At 46.4% G+C, this 18,421-nt stretch overlaps 1 protein-coding gene and 1 long non-coding RNA gene across 2 annotated transcripts in view; one reads left to right on the top strand and one right to left on the bottom strand.

Moving 5' to 3' along the window:
- The window catches only part of LOC119403999 (adapter molecule Crk), a 112,593-nt gene that overhangs the window by 21,722 nt on the left and 72,450 nt on the right, over positions 1-18,421 (bottom strand). The window lies entirely within an intron of this gene.
- LOC125759887 (uncharacterized) lies at positions 897-2,105 on the top strand. The gene is made up of 3 exons (XR_007417647.1): positions 897-940; positions 1,537-1,654; positions 1,749-2,105. It is a non-coding gene; the product is annotated as an uncharacterized LOC125759887 (long non-coding RNA).

The raw sequence follows: 18,421 nt of genomic DNA, 5'->3' as shown, positions 1-18,421 counted from the left end.
CATACCACCACATTCCTCCTTCCAACCACTGGCACGCGTATGCACGCGCCTAGGCGTCAAATGCGCCTCTCGGCGTCGGTCGCGGAGGGCTGTACGCGTCCATACGCCTCGAGGCGCGCGGGGTCAAGACGACTTTGATATTTTCGCCTACGTCACCACGCGTACGGCGCGCCAACCAATCAGAGGCCGGCTTAGGCCGGCGGCGCCAACCAATCAGAGGCCGCGATACTTCTGAGTGCTATCAGGCCCCGGAAACACGGCCGGGCTAGACCGCACGCGCGCTCCTTTTAAGCGAGCGCGCGCGTGCGGTCTAGCCCGGCCGTGCCGGAAAGTCTCAAGTTCCAGTGATCGCCGCAGAGGGCGAAAAAATCAACCGCGGCGAGTTCCATCGATATGCGCGGAGAGTGGAGCTACTAACTCCTCTTTTAGCGGTCGGATAAGTTAGTTCGCATTTTCCGTGTTAGGGGCGCTCAACGCAGCCAAAAATTTTATTTCAGAATGTATCAGAAGATTGTTAAAATCTTAGTTACCGTGTCATTTTGCATACAGTTAGTAGGGACCAGTTTTTGTGTTACTTCTAGAGTTAATACAAGAGCTTGATTGTTTGAGGACAAGTATTGAGATTACATTGACGCTCGAAAAGCAGCAGCCCATTGGCATCGATTGCGCTTCGGTCGGTTATTTCATTCAAATTGTACCGCGGTCGTTTTCTTTGATCGGCGTTACGCAGCTCCGTTTTAAATCAGTTTTGATATAGCAATGCGAGATTGTGTGCCAAATTTTACATGCTGCTGCCACAAAGCGAACGTGTCTAAAGCCTGTGAATCACGTCAGCTGCGGCGCTTCACCGGCTGCCAGCGTGAAAATTCAATGCCAGCAAGGAGCTTGGAGACTACCTACGAAAACGGAATAACCATGCACCATGTGGGTGTGCGCACCGGTGAGTGAAAATGCACTGCTTTGCATTTGAACATAGCTTTTTTTTTTTTGCATGCGCTACGGTTTTTGTCATTTCAAAAGGTTTTACGACTCGTCCAGCTGATCGGATGCACCGCTTGTGGATTACAATGACATTTTCTAAGATTATTTACTTCGTTCTCACTTTTGCAAAAAATATCTTTACTGCTAAACTTTGTAACACAGATCACAGCATAAGTTTTACCTATTTCTGCACAAATTAGTCTTCTGAGATAAATGCTCATAAGTCCAATGCATGGTATAGCCAAGTGAACTTATAGTATGTATATGCATTTATACATTTTCGTAAGTTTACAATCATACATATTACATTTGCACATACCATGTAGTTTATAGAGTTGGGAAATTAACTAACTTAGTATCCTCTAATTGAGGCTTGGTCAGACACGGTCCACTGAAGGTCACCACTAAAACAAATTCACAACAAAGCAATGTTATGTGCACACTATTTTTCTCATGCAGTGCTCTCATATACATTCTTCTCAGACATGAATCACAAGTCCACTCACGCTTCTACCACAGTAATCATTATTTTTTCCTCTTCCAACCCAACCACAGCCTCCAAGAAACTGCTCATATCAGCACCCGCTCGGATGCTTTATCTCTGAACCTACCTCAAGTCAGCAGAGGATGTTCCACTACAGAAAGTAAATTCGTCGTCCCAAATCCTCACAAGGTATGGTTGTGGACACTTTACTTATTGAACCAATTTTTTTTCTTTCATCATTTCTTTCTTGCTTTTTCTCATGACTCAATTTTTTTCTTCTCAGGAAACTGGACAAAAGAGAGATCATTGGTTTCCAAGCTACCCACACCAAGTCGTAAGAAGCTCAAGAGTCGCCTATCCACCACCAAAGTTTACCAGGCGGACAAATGCAAGCCTTATACTGAAAAGCAGTGATAGTGTACGGCATGTTGAAGCAGTACGAAATTGGGTCCACAAATTATTGCTTCTTGCTTCATGAATTACTCAGTTTAGAAGAAATGTGCTGGCTTCAAATTTCTTAGATAGTGCATGTGATGGGGTGCACATACTGTACTTTAATCTACGTGTGAAACTTTGCATAGAGTATCACATGTAACTTGGTAGCAAGTGGGCCAGTAGTAGTGTACATTTAGCAGCACTTGTTCTTGCCAGTGAATATAGTTTGCTGCAATTGTGGAGGCTGTTGGAAAGCAATGGCAGGGAAAGCTACAGTAGTGCTGAAACAAAGAGTTATGTACGTGCACCGATTGCTTGTAGGGAGGGACATTGTGAAGGTTCTAAAATAGAAAACTGTGTGCAAACACTCGTGCCTTCATTAAACAAGGCATTTCGTGTAGTGGTCACCTGGAGAATAGTTTCCGGGTCGCTACTCTGGAATAAATAATAACGTTTGATGATGGGAGTAGGAGAATGGAAGCATGTGCATAAGGACATTTTGGGCAGTGTTCTATGAAACAGGCTGTTGAATTTGTAAAGCATTTGAAAATTTAGTCTTTAGTTTTATTCAATGAACTTCGCCAATACATTAATGGGATGATATGTAAACAGACGCATCCAGAAAAGAGGGTACAGCAGCGTTGCATTTGTGCAAGCAATTTGTTTTGTATGTGAAGTGGAACCACAGACAAGTAGCAAATAATATTTGTTCTAGATAACAGACCTGACGCATGACACGGAGTTTTTAAAAGTATGTTTATTTTTAACAGAAAAATAAATGAGTGCACTCAATAGATACAATCAGAGTTCAATAGAGTTGGCCAGTGTTTGTGCATGTTGAAGATTTGAATGTGTAATAACTGCTATTTCTTTGATATTGGCGTGAGCTATATATCCAAAAAAGGCTAGTTTTGTGTTCATGCTTGTGATGCGCTGCAGGTAGACACGGACCAGAAAAAACGAGAACAGCACAAGGTGTTGCGCATCACCCTGTGTTGTTCTCGTTTTTTCTGGTCCGTGTCTACCTGCAGCGCATCACAAGCATGAAGACATGCCATCTAGCCCCTATTGCCGCCTTATTAGTTTTGTGTGACACCCGTGTTAAGAGTGAGGCAGACAGTTAGGAGGTAGTGAAGAATGAAAATGTAAATTCAGCTTATGCAATCGTCCATCGTTTAAGCAGTGTCTTTCACGACTATGCACCATTGGCACCAGAAAAAATGGACTAGTTTATTTTTCAGTGCGAAACAGCAATTAAACAAAGAAGCTAATTATACACATTTGACAGAAATGATTACTCACTGCCCATTTTTCCAACATTGCTACTATTACTTCCAGCACTTCCTAGCTGTCTAGTATACTACTGTTCCAAATGTCTCTATTGTGCGCGCACACATCATGTGCAGTCTATTGTCGGTGCTGTCCACTGGTACATCATTCTTTTTTATTTATAAATGAGTGCTTTCAGGAACACGCGCAGGCATCCGCTATCACATACGTCAGTTGATAAACAGTGGGCGAGCAAGGGTAGCTCACTTCTCGAAACTTGTCTTCCATGACAACCAAGGAATTGATTGCATACCGAACGCATTTCTAGTAAGGTATGCAGAATGGTGCTCAAAGTATTTATCTATTATATTCAAAAAAACATTGTCCACTGCAGAACTCCCGAGAGATTGGAAGCGCGCGAAGGTTGTTCCGATCCCTAAGGCGGAAAATCCTTCACTAATTACGTCATACAGACCAATATCTTTACTTTGTACCTGCTCAAAAATGCTAGAACATATTATTTTTACGCACCTGTCAAACTTTCTGCAACAAAATAAATTGATTGATTGCCGACAACATGGTTTCCGTAAGGGAATGTCGACGGTTACCCAACTCCTTGAGACAATACACGAGTTTGCCTCAGCCTTAGATAAACAGAGTCAAATCGATATAATTTTTTTGGACTTCCAGAAGGCATTTGATCGCGTCTCGCACCATAAGCTTTTGTTAAAATTAAAACCCATATTACAAAATAACTCACTTTTCTCATGGATAGAGTCATACTTATCGTCTAGGAGTCAATGCGTATCAGTTGGCGGCTCGTGTTCACGCCCGGCGCCCGTGCGATCAGGCATTCCCCAAGGGTCGGTTCTCGGGCCACTATTCTTTTTAGTTTTTATAAATGATATCGTAAACGATATACCTGTCAAAATCAAACTGTTCGCGGACGATTGCATCCTTTATCAGGAAGTAAACACACCTGATGACCAGGCATTATTAAGTAGTGCCCTGGACAAACTACATATTTGGTGTGAAAGATGACAGATGAGCATCAATACTACAAAAACCGTTTCAATGACAATTTCAAGAAAGAAGGCACCACTTACTTTCCAGTATTCAATAAATGGTCGCTGTCTTAGTGCTGTAAATTGTTATAAATACTTAGGCTTAATAATCACTTCAGACCTCCGGTGGAATGAACATATCACTTTTATAGAAAAGAAAGCCATGAAAAAGCTTGGATATCTTAGGAGATCGTTACGACAGTCAACGCAAGAAATAAAACTATTAGCATATAAAACCTACATTCGTCCCCTTTTGGAATATGCCTGCGTGGTCTGGGACCCATACACAAAGAAAAATATTGATAAACTAGAAAACCTACAAAGAAAATCTGCTCGATTTATCTTTCGCTCATACAATCGCCTTACGTCAGTCACTGCTTTGCTTCAGACAGCGAACTTGGAAGCTTTACATTTGCGGCGATATCGCGAAAGATTAAAATATATGTACCTGCTCTATCACGATAAGCTTGGCATTGATTCAAGTGCGTATATAGAAAAAGTCGTGCGACGACCCACGCGGGCGGATCACTCAAAAAAATTACAGGAATTTTCTTGTAGAACGAACTCGTACATGGGCTCTTTTTTCCCACGAACTGTACGCGAGTGGAATCGCCTCCCTGGTGGGATTGTGGAGGCGGCGACAGTGGCGTCATTCTTATCGGAGCTAAAGAACTTATAGCATGTCTTCCTGCCATATTTGTACTTTGTTTTGTGACGTTGGCACGATATTTTTTTTTTCTTTGCTTGCTTACATGCGTTGTTAGTACACAAGTGATGTTAGTACGCATTTATATAGGTATTATGCTATGTGCAATTGCATGCCATGCACTGCGTATTTTTCTTTTTTTTACCGCGTTCGAAACTGTGTGTCCGCGGCATTTTCTGTGCGTAATATATTGTGAGAATGTTCAGTGTGCTATATTTATATGTTACCCACTCCTGCTTATGGCTTCACTTTGAAGCCAGCAGAAATCCTGTAAATAAATAAATAAAATAAAACCTTTACAGGAATGTTCACTTGCTGAAATGTTGGATTCAGGCTAAGGCTTTCCTTATTCGCCAACAGTTACTCAACTGAAGTGTTTGTCACTGCAACCTTTTTTGAAACATGAACCAAGTTTCCTTTTCAACGTGATACCGTAAATGGTGTTTTCCCAGAACACACGAGCTTAGCTGAACTGAAAGTTGAGCTAAATGGTCGGAATTCATCGTAAAAAGATCGGCGCGCAGGCACGAACACAAGGATATTGAGCACAATAACGAGAACACGTTATGCACAGGAATAGCTAGCACAACAGTGTGGTTCCACTTTTTTTTTTTTCAGCGCCGAGTGGGTCTCGCCAATGTGTTGTCAAAATAGTACGTCGGGCTGAGGCTAATCTTACTGGCACTGCATCTTTTGCGAGCTTTGATGCTGTTTGTTTATTACCGCTCAAATCGTCAAACGCGCATGTGTAAGTGAGAAAGAGGACGGGCAGCACTGTACGCAAGTACTGTGCAAGGGTCACCCATCGTAAATAGTATCGTCTGACGCTTCGTTCTGCGTACTATAAGAGGTATGCTGAACGAGCCAAGAGACAGAGTTGCTCAGTTTCAGCTGGCAATTTTATTAAGCAGATGGATATTTCTATTTCTTGTATGTATTGTTCAACTCTGTAACTGACAGTGCTGCTTGTTTACATGTATACTGCTACATTCACGATTGCCAATAAACAATGTAAGCTTACTTGCTTGGCGTGTTTTTTGCCAGTTGAGGCCTTTCGGTCACCTGGCGACGTAACGGAAATATTAGTAGTAACGATAGGCTGCCGCGCGCGCGAATACAACCCCCGGACAGGAGTGAATAAACGCCCAGAACCAGCGGGCGCGCACCGCGACCACCCGCACCCGCCAGCAATGCGGCAGCCATATTGCCTCAACACAATGATGATGATAGTTTTCGCAGCGCCATCCCTTGGTCGGATACTTTAGTTCACAACGCCACCGCTACCCTTATTTCCGTTGCACTGTCAAAGGTACAGTTTCCCTTCTGTAAATGGTAGTATAAGTATTCTGTGGTGCTATGCCTAATGGCCGCCGCTTCGAAGGCACCTCCGAGTGCAGGGCAAGCACGGAAACTACGGTCGCAAACGCTCCTGAGTGACCGCGTCGTCATCCAGTACGTCGACGACACGGCGAACGACCGCGAGTGCTACCAGTGGGACGCTGTTTCGTGCCGAATTCGAGCGACACCGACAAATCCAGCGAATGCTTCCCGGCTGCCCTTGCCCCGGTTTTGAGTGCCATCGTCGACCGAGTGAAAACATCGTACCTACTACTGCGGCATGTCGCTACTCCTGTGCTCTGATCTGTGTGTATCTGCGCTCGGAACGGGTGTAAACATGCTTCGGAGGGTTGAAGTCCTCAGCGTGAGCCCTCGCCTACCGCGAAGTCAATTCAGAGCGGTGTCGTCTGCATTCAGCGTAGGCCTCTACCGTCGAGTTCGTGTGAACCAGTTCATGTGAGGAAGTTTGGTTGAAGGAAATTGATGGTAGTTGTTTCCGTCGAAACATAAACGCTATATATGACGCTAGAGACTTCGCGTGGCGCTTACGCAGGAGTTTTTAACCGCAGTGTGTTTGTTTTCAACATCGCCATTCGCCTCATCATTGCCGAAAGCGAACATCGCACTTGCCAACGCATTTCGGTGATGTGACAACGTACATGAGGAGGATTTGCGGATTTTACGACGCTGAAACATTGGTTGACTTCGGCGCAAATCTTTTGCGTGTGTTGCCAAGCTAACAACAAGCGTGCGCTTGTTGGTAGCAGTGTGACGTGTTTTCGTGCCGGGTACCAGCGACGCCGACACATTAAAGCTGTCAGCGGTCTCATTTACATTCATGTATAAAATAGAAGCTCGAACGTGAGCGAGTGTGGTGATCGAAAAAGAAAGTTGCATGATTAAGTGCTGCTTGTGTTGCCTGCTATTTCACATCTTGACTCTTGGTCTGCTTCTCTGCCGTGCAACTACCCCTTAGCACATGCCCAGTTGCACATGCCTTGTTTTGCAGGTTGTCTATTCTGACACACATTCTCCCTAGTCTTTTCTGATACTCATAGACGGGAGAATGTGAACAGTGGCGCTTCTCCATCGTTTTACAGTTTACTTAAATATAACACATGTTTTGTTTACAGCTGGACAGCTAATTTGCTAAAAAGCTTGTAAGTGACAAGCACCTCCATTGAAATCTGAGGTGCACAATGACACGATAGTTAGAAGAGAAGAGCATGACATCACACGTATGTGCAGAAGGAATGAAAGTGCAATATTACTGTGCTGCTCTTTGTTTAGAAGGAATTCAAACGGTGCCTCACTGGAACCTCAGACACTTGTGAGACCATTCTAAACTGCGCACATATTTATCTCTTCCTCCAGACTGAATCCAGCTGAAATAATTATTTGATGGTTTCAAATGCCAAATCCTTGGATGTATTGCAAGGACTATTTCATTTCTGTTCAGTTCTTTGTAAATACACTTAGACTATGCATGCACTTAAGCATAATTGAAATATGAAGACATTCATTCAGTTTAGCTATGTTAGACAACTTGCCAAAGACTTTTATACAGTGCTCTGGTGCAATCCTATGAGCGAAATCTGTCACATCGTGAAGTTTCAGGCATGATTTATTATATTAGAGGGTATTTTGACTACTGACGACGTCCAAAGGCCTTCTACACAGTGCTTGGTTCCAATCTTATTACCGATATCTGTCGCATCATGAAGTTTCAGGCACGATTTATTATGTTAGAGGGTATTTTGACTACTGACGACGTCCAAAGGCCTTCTACACAGTGCTTGGTTCCAATCTTATGACCGATATCTGTCGCATCATGAAGTTTCAGGCACAATTTATTATATTAGAGGGTATTTCGACTACTGACGACGTCCAAAGGCCTTCTACACAGTGCTTGGTTCCAATCTTATGACCGATATCTGTCACATCATGAAGTACCAGGTGTGGTTTGTTGCGCTAGAGGATATTTCGACTACACACAACGTGCAAAAACCAGTGCTCGGTTCCAATCTTATGACCGATATCTGTCGCATCGTGAAGTTTCAGGCATGATTTATTATATTAGAGGGTATTTTGACTACTGACGACGTCCAAAGGCCTTCTACACAGTGCTTGGTTCCAATCTTATGACCGATATTTGTCGCATCATGAAGTACCAGGTGTGGTTTGTTGTGCTAGAGGATATTTCGACTACACACAACGTGCAAAAACCAGTGCTCGGTTCCAATCTTATGGCCGATATCTGTCGCATCATGAAATGTCAGGTGTGGTTTGTTGCGATATTTAGACTACAGACAACGTCCAAAAGCCTTCTACACAGTGCACAGCTGCAATCACAATCTTGACATAACCCATTTTTTTGTGCACACTAACATGTTCAAATACAGTTTTTTCTGATATTTACGAACACTGGAATGATGTACCTGGTTCCGTTCGTGAAATGAATGTATCTGATTTTTGGAGGCACTTGTATGATATTAGTGTTCTATTTCTCTCATTTTTTACCCAGTTGCACTCAACAGGTGGCGATATCTGCTTTTGTTGAAGCAGTTATTGCGATATTACTGTATACATTCTTTCCTTTGTATTCATGTACACCACTCCTGCAGTAGCCCTGCATTGGGCTGCAATATTTGAAAATAAATAAATAGACTGTTTAATTATGAACTCGATGCGTATTTTGTGGTGAACAGTGCATATTCATTTATTAGAAAACAAGAAAGTCAGTCCATACTTGCAGTGCTACAGTTTACCTGCATTTTGTTGCTAGACGGGACATAAGTAACTGTGAGTTTCCAGTAATGTTGGTTTCTTGTTTCCATGCTACCGAAAAAAATTTGAGTTAGTATGTATGCTTGCTCCAGGATTCGAACTTCTCAATGTTGGTCCATGTAATAAACTGTAACTCATATTAGGCAGCTAGAATATTAGTCACGGTGACACCCGTGGTACGCGGCAGGGGCGTAGCCAAGGGGGGGGGGGGGGGGGGGTTCAACCCCCTCCCCCGAAATTTTTGAATTTTGCTTGCGCATATATACACGCACGCACGAACATACATAATGTATGGTTGAACCCCCCCCCCCCCCCGAAAAAAACTTCTGGCTACGCCCCTGGTACGCGGGAAAGACGTCTTTTTGTTAATGTGAAAAGTATTAGTCGTTATGCGGCGAATTTTTAGGGCACCTCATTTGGACTTTGCAGCAAACGTCTATTCCCTTTTTTTTTTCGTAACTAAAGTACGTGCCAAGAAACGACGTCAAGCCCACCGACGGTGCGGGCGACGCCGCTCCCGTCCGCTTCTTGGAGCAGAACCATTTTCATGAACAGGATGATTATATTCGTGTTGGGCACTAATAGCATGGCCGTGAACAGGCGTCAACAAGGCGATCGCACAAGCGTTGGCGATCTCGCAAACATCGTTGGCTGTGTCCCGTGATGCAGACGTGAACCTAGCAGCGCACGCGCCGATGTCGATTACTTGTGCATACCGTGGTTGTTACTTTGGTCATTGCGATGTTAATTACTTCTTAAATAGTCAAAACAGTGGTGGGTGAAGCACAATCAATATTTTAACGACAGTCTAATTCGCTTCGATTGATAACGCACCGTTCTAGGCTGTACATGGACAGTTTTAAACAAAAAGATCAGGCAACACTGTGCCTCTGCCGAAAGCGAGCGTCGGCGCGGTCGACGCTTGCCAGTGGTTGCGCGCCCTTTTCCTCCACGGGGCGCGCCGCGACGCATTTGACGCGTAGGCGCGTGGAACGCGTGCCGGCGCTTGCCAGTGGTTGGTACTTTTGAGTGCGTGCTGTGCAAAGGCGCTGCAGACTGCTCGAATTTTCGACTTCTCTTGCAGGGTCAAGAAGCGCAAGAACCTTGACTTTGCGACGAAGTTGAAAGCCATACAGCGTGCTGAGTCAGGCGAAAAAAGTTCGGCGGTGGTGGACGACATTGGGATACCACGGAGCACGCAGAGCACCTTGTTGAAGAACAAGGCAGATATCAAGGCAAATGCGGCAGAGCAGCGAACGTCAGGAGCCTGTCGTGTGCGCGCTCCTGACCACGGGAAAGGAGAACAGGCACTCTATGCCTGGTTCTTAGAAGTGCGTACGAACAACATTCCTGTGGTTGGCCCAATGCTGATGGCTAAGGCCAAATGGTTTGCCGCTGCACTCGGTGAAGACAATTTTGCCGACAACACCAGGTGGCTTCACCGATTTAAGCAACGCTACAACATCGTCGGCAAAACCATTTCTGGCGAAAGCGAAGCCATAAGCAACCAGGACATCCAGCAGGTGGATGACAAAGGAGTGGCCGGAAATCTCCGCGAAGTTTTCGCCTGTGGAATCTTCAACGCCGACGAGACCGGTCTCTTTTGGCAAATGCTGCCAAGCAAAACTCTCGATGTCCGGGGTAGCACGTGTCACGGCGGCAAAATGAGTAAAGTCCGCGTGAGCGTTCTGCTGGCAGCCAACATGGATGGGTCTCGCAAATGCATTAAGCAGGGCTAGTTGGTATTGATTGTATGCTTCCATACTGCTAGCGAACACGCACAAAGAAAGACACAGGACAACCGCTAGACTTCAACTGATGACATGAAGGGCACAATATATTTCTTTGCGCACACGCAGGTGCCACGTCACAGACAAAGTTTATCCCCCAAAAGAAAAAGAAAAGAAATTCTCCGCCGCCTATCCGTACCGCCAGTTCGCACGTGGTTTCTTCCAGTTCTCTTTTCAACAACGCGATGGACGGAGTGCTGACATATGTGTCACCTGCCTTGTGAATTTCGACAGCCTCTACAATTTCCCTCTTTGTCTGTTTCCCGCTAACGTACATCACAGAAGTGGCGTCATATGCTGGGGTACAACCCTCGCACTTCTTGCAGTGCATCGCCAATACACCACTCCCTGCAAGCGATCGAACAGCCGTCCGATGCTCCCTGAGCCTTTCATTGACGCATCTGCCCGTCTGGCCAATATAAACCTTGCCACAAGCAAGTGGAAGTGTGCACACGACTCACGTCTTACAAGCTGTGAACTTTGATTGGTGTTTCTTAGCACACCGCGGCTTCTCAGGTTCCGTCACAGCGGAACAGAGCCCAACAAGCTTATGAGGAGCCATGAACAAGACACCAAGACCGCAATTTCGCGCCACTTTTTTGAGCCGGTGGGAAACGCCGTGAATGTACGGGATTGAAACCCGTAGCATGTGTTTGTCCGAGTCCACCTTGGCTGCATTCCCTCTAAAGCTAGCTTTTAGCTCCCTCAAGAGCGCTTCAGCAACCGACATCACGGTTTGACGAGGATAGTCTGCCTCATGAAGACGTGCAAGTTGTCCATTCAAACTTGCCTGAACATTGTGCGGACGGGACTTCTGCAGGGCTGCACGCAGGCTGTTCGTCACTATTCCCCGCTTAACCAGCTTCGAATGGGCTGATGCGCAATTGCTGAGCGACTTGATAAAAGTGTGGTCTGGTGTTTTAGATACGCAGATGACTTTCTTTTAATTCTTAATCTTCACAACTTACGGAATAGTGGAACATGTTTAACTAATCGCAACGACGACGAGGACGCAAGAGAAGAGGAGACAAACAAGCGCTGTGGTTTGTCTCCTCTTCTCTGTGTCCTCGTCGTCGTTGCGCTTAGTTAAACATGTTCAAGTATTATCACCAACTGGCCCAGCTATCAGTTCTTCTACGGAATAGTGAAAGCTCTGTTTTTAGCATTTTAGATATTTTTAAGGTGTGTGTGGGGGGGCTGCATTTCACTCATGAAATGCCTGTCAATGGCACTATTCAGTTTTTAGAATTATCTATCTGCTTTACGGGCGTGTGCATATGCTGAATGTACAAGCCACGTTCCAAAAAGGAGGTCCTTAATTACGCATCAGCCCATTCGAAGCTGGTTAAACGGGGAATTGGGACGAACAGCCTGCGTGCAGCCCTGCAGAAGTCCCGTCCGCATAATGTTCAGGCAAGTTTGAATGGACAACTTGCACGTCTTCATGAGGCAGACTATCCTCGTCAAACCGTGATGTCGGTTGCTGAAGCGCTCTTGAGGGAGCTAAAAGCTAGCTTTAGAGGGAATGCAGCCAAGGTGAACTCGGACAAACACATGCTACGGGTTTCAATCCCGTACATTCACGGCGTTTCCCACCGGCTCAAAAAAGTGGCGCGAAATTGCGGTCTTGGTGTCTTGTTCATGGCTCCTCATAAGCTTGTTGGGCTCTGTTCCGCTGTGACGGAACCTGAGAAGCCGCGGTGTGCTAAGAAACACCAATCAAAGTTCACAGCTTGTAAGACGTGAGTCGTGTGCACACTTCCACTTGCTTGTGGCAAGGTGTATATTGGCCAGACGGGCAGATGCGTCAATGAAAGGCTCAGGGAGCATCGGACGGCTGTTCGATCGCTTGCAGGGAGTGGTGTATTGGCGATGCACTGCAAGAAGTGCGAGGGTTGTACCCCAGCATATGACGCCACTTCTGTGATGTACGTTGGCGGGGAACAGAGAAAGAGGGAAATTGTAGAGGCTGTCGAAATTCACAAGGCAGGTGACACATCTGTCAGCGCTCCGTCTATCACGTTGTCGAAAAGAGAACTGGAGTATCTGTGTAGGAAGAAACCACGTGCGGTACCGATAGGCAGCGGAGAATTTCTTTTCTTTTTCTTTTCGGGGATAAACTTTGTCTGCGACGTGGCCCCTGCGTGTGCGCAAAGAAATATATTGTGACCTTCATGTCGATTAAAGATCACTTGAAGTCTAGCGGTTGTCCTGTCCTTTTCTATGTCGTCCTTTGTGCGTGTTTGCTAGCAATATGGGTCTCAGAAGCTCCAGCCCTTTGTGATCGGGAAAGCAAGGGCACCGCGCTGTTTCAAGAACTCTAAGCAGCTCCCCGTTCTCTACGCCTCGAACAAGAAGGCGTGGATGACGCCTCAGCTGTTCACAGAATGGCTGCGTGGGACGTCGAGCTGGGCAAGTCGGGGCGTCGCGCTTGCCTTCTTGTGGACAACTGCTCGGCCCACCACACCACCTGCGAGCTCAAAAACAATGAGCTGAAGTTTCTGCCGGCCAATACGACAGCGAATCTGCCACCGCTCGACCAGGGCATCATCAAATCCTTCAAGGTGGGCTACAGGAGGCGACTCCTTCATAGGCTGCTGGTCAACCTCTGCATGGACACCGAGCTGAAGGTTCACCTGCTTGGTGCCATTCAAATGATGACGGGTGCCTGGTGAGATGTAAAGATGGACACAGTGGCCAACTGCTTCCAGAAGGCAGGCTTCGTGACGGCGGTACTTGCGGAAACCGGTGAAGACAGCGACAACGACCGCATAGACGACGCGTTTCGCGAGTTGTCGTCCCTCTTCCCAGCTGCCGTTCCACCCGAAGTGTCTGTGAACGATTTCGTGGAAGCGGACTGCAATGTTCAGGCTGTTGCGAGCCTCGCTGACGAGGACATTGTAGCTGTGGTCGCAGGGACCCAGGATGCCCAGGCTGGCAGCTCAAGTGGCGACAAAGATCGTCCGGATGAGGAGGCGGCTACACGCGCATACTCTGCCGCTGAAGTGGCGGCAGCATTCCGCTTGATTCACCGTTGTTGCGGCGACATGGAGGGAACCGGGCTGTCGCACCTGGACAGCCTCGATAAGATCGAGGCCAACGTCTTCAACTTCATTTCGAGGACGGAGAAGCAGGCCAAAATAAGCAATTCTTTTCACACAAATAAAACATTCAGTTGCATTGTATGTGCAGAATTAGTTGTCATTCTTGAATGCACCGACTGTAGGTGATCGTCCACCACTGGTAAGGTCTCAGGGCCTGTATTTTGTAGCGTTAGCTACACTTGCAAAGCCGGAGCCGATTTCGCGTGGATGGTCATGAGCCGTGCTGCGCATGCGCGAGGATCAGTGATGTCACACAGCTGGGTCACCGGAGCTGGCATCTTACGCGCTCTCCGACACCGCTGCGCGCGGCTCGCCGCTGCTGGTCTGCGCGTTCGGGAGGAGTTTCGTCGTAGGCGCGGAAGACACGCTGGCGCCGGCGCGGGCAGACTCTGCCACCGCTGCGCGCGGCTCGCCGCTGCTGGTCTGCATCGCATTCGAGAGGAGTGACATCGTAGCCATAGACACAGTGGCACTGGCGCGCGCGCAGCTATTTGCCTTCGTTGTGCAGTCGCCGTCTGACACTGTGCTGGAGCCGCTTGATGGCGCCTCTGACTGGCGTTTGCAGGTGGGTAACGCCATGGAGAAGGAGAGAGCAAATGCTGCTCAACAGCGCAGAAGAGCCGAGAAGCTTATCTCATCGGATCCCGAAGTAGTTGCCTGGCAATTAGCGGTTCAGCGTACAAAGAATGAAAAGAAGGCTAATAATCCTAGACAATCTGGAAATCTAAGAATATTCAGCTGAACCTTTGCTAACGCCACGTATATCCTGGCATAGCCGAGCTAAGCCACAGCAAATATTTCTTATATTGAATTTTTCACATATCAAACTAATTTGCAATCCCGTTCGAGTTCGATATATCCGTGTTCGATTGTATAGTCTAGTAAGGTAAGGATAGTGTCCCATGAAATACGTTGTACAAGTTCTTGATAAGCCCTTTCGCATTCTTTGGTCAAAACATGAGCTCTGTCAAGCACTTCACCCTCGTTGAGAAATTTTTAATAAAACCCCTAAGTGGCCTGCGAGTCCTAGAAAAACTCGAAGTGAGTGAATATCATGTGGCTTTGTCAACGTCGCCATCCTTTGGACTCTTCCAAGGAAAACAACTTTTGACTCAAAGAATTCCCTCTTCTCATTTATCTTCAGGTTATTAAGGGCTTGTAACACTCTTCCAAGGTGTTCAGAGTGCTCCTCTTCTGAACGTGAGTACACAAGGATGTCGTCAATGTAAACGTTACAGAAGATTCCCAGGTGTGACTTTAAAACACTGTTCATCATTTTTAGAAACCAGGCCGGAGAATTCTTCCAACCAAGTAGGAGTCAGTTGTATTCACACACGTCAAATGGCATAATGAAAGAGGAGAACTTGTTTGTTTCTTCTTGCAGAGGTGCTTGCCAGAAGCCTTTGCAAAGGTTGAGACGAGAAAAAACTTTGCAGTCTCCGATTCCGTCAATCATTTCGTCAATATGTGGCATCGAAAGGGGAACAGGTCAGTTCGCTCGTTAATCTGTCTGTAGTCTGTGCAGAGCCGAAATGTTCTGTCCTCTTTTGGCGTAACAGTTATCGGCAAAGCAAAAAGGAGACGCAGAAGGGTGTATGATGCCAGCATCAAGCATTTTCTGAAACTCTGTCTTCAGCAACAGCTTCTTTTCTCTCGACATGTTGTAAGCCTTCCGCTTCACTATGGTCGTATCTTGCCCTGACATGTGACGAAGATCTCTCAGTTGTTTCTTTCTGTCATATCCATACATAATGACAGGACACTCTTTTCTTATGTTCAGCTCAGGAACCAGGCCCTTGTCCACTGTCAACAAGAGCTTTCATGTTCTTCCCATTGACTTGCGCAGGTACGTATAACAACTCGGCATGGTCAGTGAGAAAACTTGTTTCTTGTATTTGGGACAAGGGGCTGTCAGAACTGCCTTGTATAAATTTGCTTTTCTTCTTCTGCCTGGTTTTCCAGAGATGGGTCCAACTTGCTGAATGTATCTCGCCACATGCTGCGCTGCGGGAAACATGTCAGCAGTGGTCACTTCTGCCGCTGAAGACAAACAGCTTCATCATCTGCAGTAGTTCCTCTCACATTTGTGCTGTTCCCAGCTGAACATGGTGGTGCATGCATTTAGGAAGTCTGTGGGGTCTAAAAGATTCATTGTAGTACTTGCGCGAAAACAAACGGGGACGAAGAAAGGAGACACACGGACAAGCACAGTCTAACTGATTTATTTTTGAAAGAAGCGTTTGCTTAAAGGAGCACTGACACAAAATTTCGAAGGCGAGATAATGAGTTAAATAGATGTATGCGGAGCCGTACACAACGTCTACGAAATATCAAGGGCCAATATAGCCTAGAACATATTTAAAATCAATTTTAAAGTGCACGCCGCGCGACTGAGCGAGATGCGAGCGCTTCGCGACGCCGACATCAACACGGGGGGTGTGTAAACAAACCTACGCCACGAGTTTGTGTTGGCTGGTGGCTGGTTGTGCCCTTGCGCTTGTGCCGTGCTACCTGCCATTTCTTCCCCTGTGCCTGCGGCTTGGCGTGTTCTAGTTGTTTTCTCTTCCGCTGTTCGCTCGTCGTGCCCGTTGGCAGATGTTATGGCCCGCTCACGCTAGCGGCAAGCCTGCCGCAACGGCGCGGTGCCGCAGAACGTCGGCCGTCGCCGCACGCGCGAGAGCTGTCCAACTTGCACGGCAAGCTTCGCCGGCGAGGCATTCGCGCCTCCAAAAACATGGCAGCACTGCCAAAAGCGGTTGTCGTCCACTTCGAATCTATCAAGTGGCCACCGTGCGCTCTGTAACGTGTAAGTTCCGAACTGATGCTTCCATTTGCTTTAGATTCATGTCCTTAAGCTTCGACAGCAATGTATTCGTCCCGATTCGGCGCCGTTTTTGAGAGCCATAGTCAAATAATCGATGCTGTAAGCTTAGCGAGTCGAGATGGGCGCTTCCGAATGCTCGGAGGACATAGATTACGCGTTTGTTAGTTGTTTCTAATCCTCCATAGCTGGCGCCACTTCACCTGTTTCGGCGCCCACCGCACTCAAGCTTGCGCGTCGCCTACGTCACAATTTTGCTTGTTCACGTGGCCAGCTGTGGCTACCCGTCCTCCGGAAGTAGTGCTGCCCAGCTCAGTGCTTTGAAACCGAAACTGCGACTGGGCGCTCTAAAAACGTCTCTAAATAAATGACCGTCGCGCACTCGTGCAAACGAGGTTTGCAGCCGTGATAAGTGGATCATAAGCTATCTATTGCAACAAAAAAAACAAGGTGCAAAATTTTTGTGTCAGTGCTCCTTTAAAAGCCCAACGTGATCTGCGCTCTTCCGCCAGAGAGCACACACCATCCGCGCATATAACAATCAATAGACCACAATTCCCGAGATCATCGCGTCCACACACACAAACACACACACGAAAAAAAAAAAACGCCATCCAAGGCACCTACATCGACAAAATGAAAAGGGAACGTCATTAAAGATACGCGGACAGCAGCGAAATCTCCTTATCTAATAAAGCAACAGATGGATGGCTGATGCACTTGTTTTTTAGTCTATCAATCCAAAGCGTCTCAACTATTTCCCTCGCAGTCTTGTTCCGGTGTTTGAACAGAATGCCAGTGCCTCCAGGCTGAGGTATGCACCCACATTCTTTACAGTGCATGGCCATATGCGTACTAGGGCGACCTTTCAGGCTGGACAAATGCTCCCTTAGTCTAGTGTTGCAGCAACGTCCAGTCTGCCCCACGTACGCATGACCACACGTCAAAGGAATGTTATACACAGCATTAGTCGCGCATTCCACAAACTGGTTCTTGCTCGGATGTTTGATATTGCATTCTTTTTTTGTTCGTTCCTTGCATTCGAACATCTTTTTCACCTTGGCACACACCTTTCCTATTTTGTTATGGGCTGAAAACACCACTTTCACTCCGTAATTTTCGGCTACCTTTTTAAGTCGGTGTGACGCGCCGTGTACATACGGAATAACTGAAACCTTAGAAAATGGTTCATTTTTTCTGGGGTTAGCACCGCTTAAGTCATCTTCCTGTTTTAATTTCTTCAATAGCCTAGTGCATGAAGCCTGCAGAATGGTGTTTGGATACCCGGCTTCCCGCAAGCGATCAACTTGCTGTAAAAACACGGCGTTCACAGTATGAAAACATGACTTTCTTAAAGGGACCAGAACATGAAATGAGATGACTGCACTGATGAAAAGACCGTCCGTCGCATTGACTCAAACCAACCCTGTTTATCTCGTGAGAGGTGGATTTATATTTTTATTTCTTCACTGAAAGTCACGAAAAATGACCTTTGGTGCCTCTGGCGGCAAAATCGTAAATGGTCCGATGAAGCCGGTCACGTGACCGTTGATTGGTGTACGCGTTCGATGACTTTTCTGTTAGTACTGAAATATTGTTCATTTCTTTCTATTAAAAGATATTAGTACTCCATAAAAACGTA

The sequence above is a fragment of the Rhipicephalus sanguineus genome, chromosome 9 (assembly GCF_013339695.2).
Source record: "Rhipicephalus sanguineus isolate Rsan-2018 chromosome 9, BIME_Rsan_1.4, whole genome shotgun sequence".
Lineage (NCBI taxonomy): Eukaryota > Metazoa > Arthropoda > Arachnida > Ixodida > Ixodidae > Rhipicephalus > Rhipicephalus sanguineus.
The sequence above is the reverse complement of the archived record's forward strand: the minus strand, read 5'-3'. Positions and strand labels throughout refer to the sequence as shown.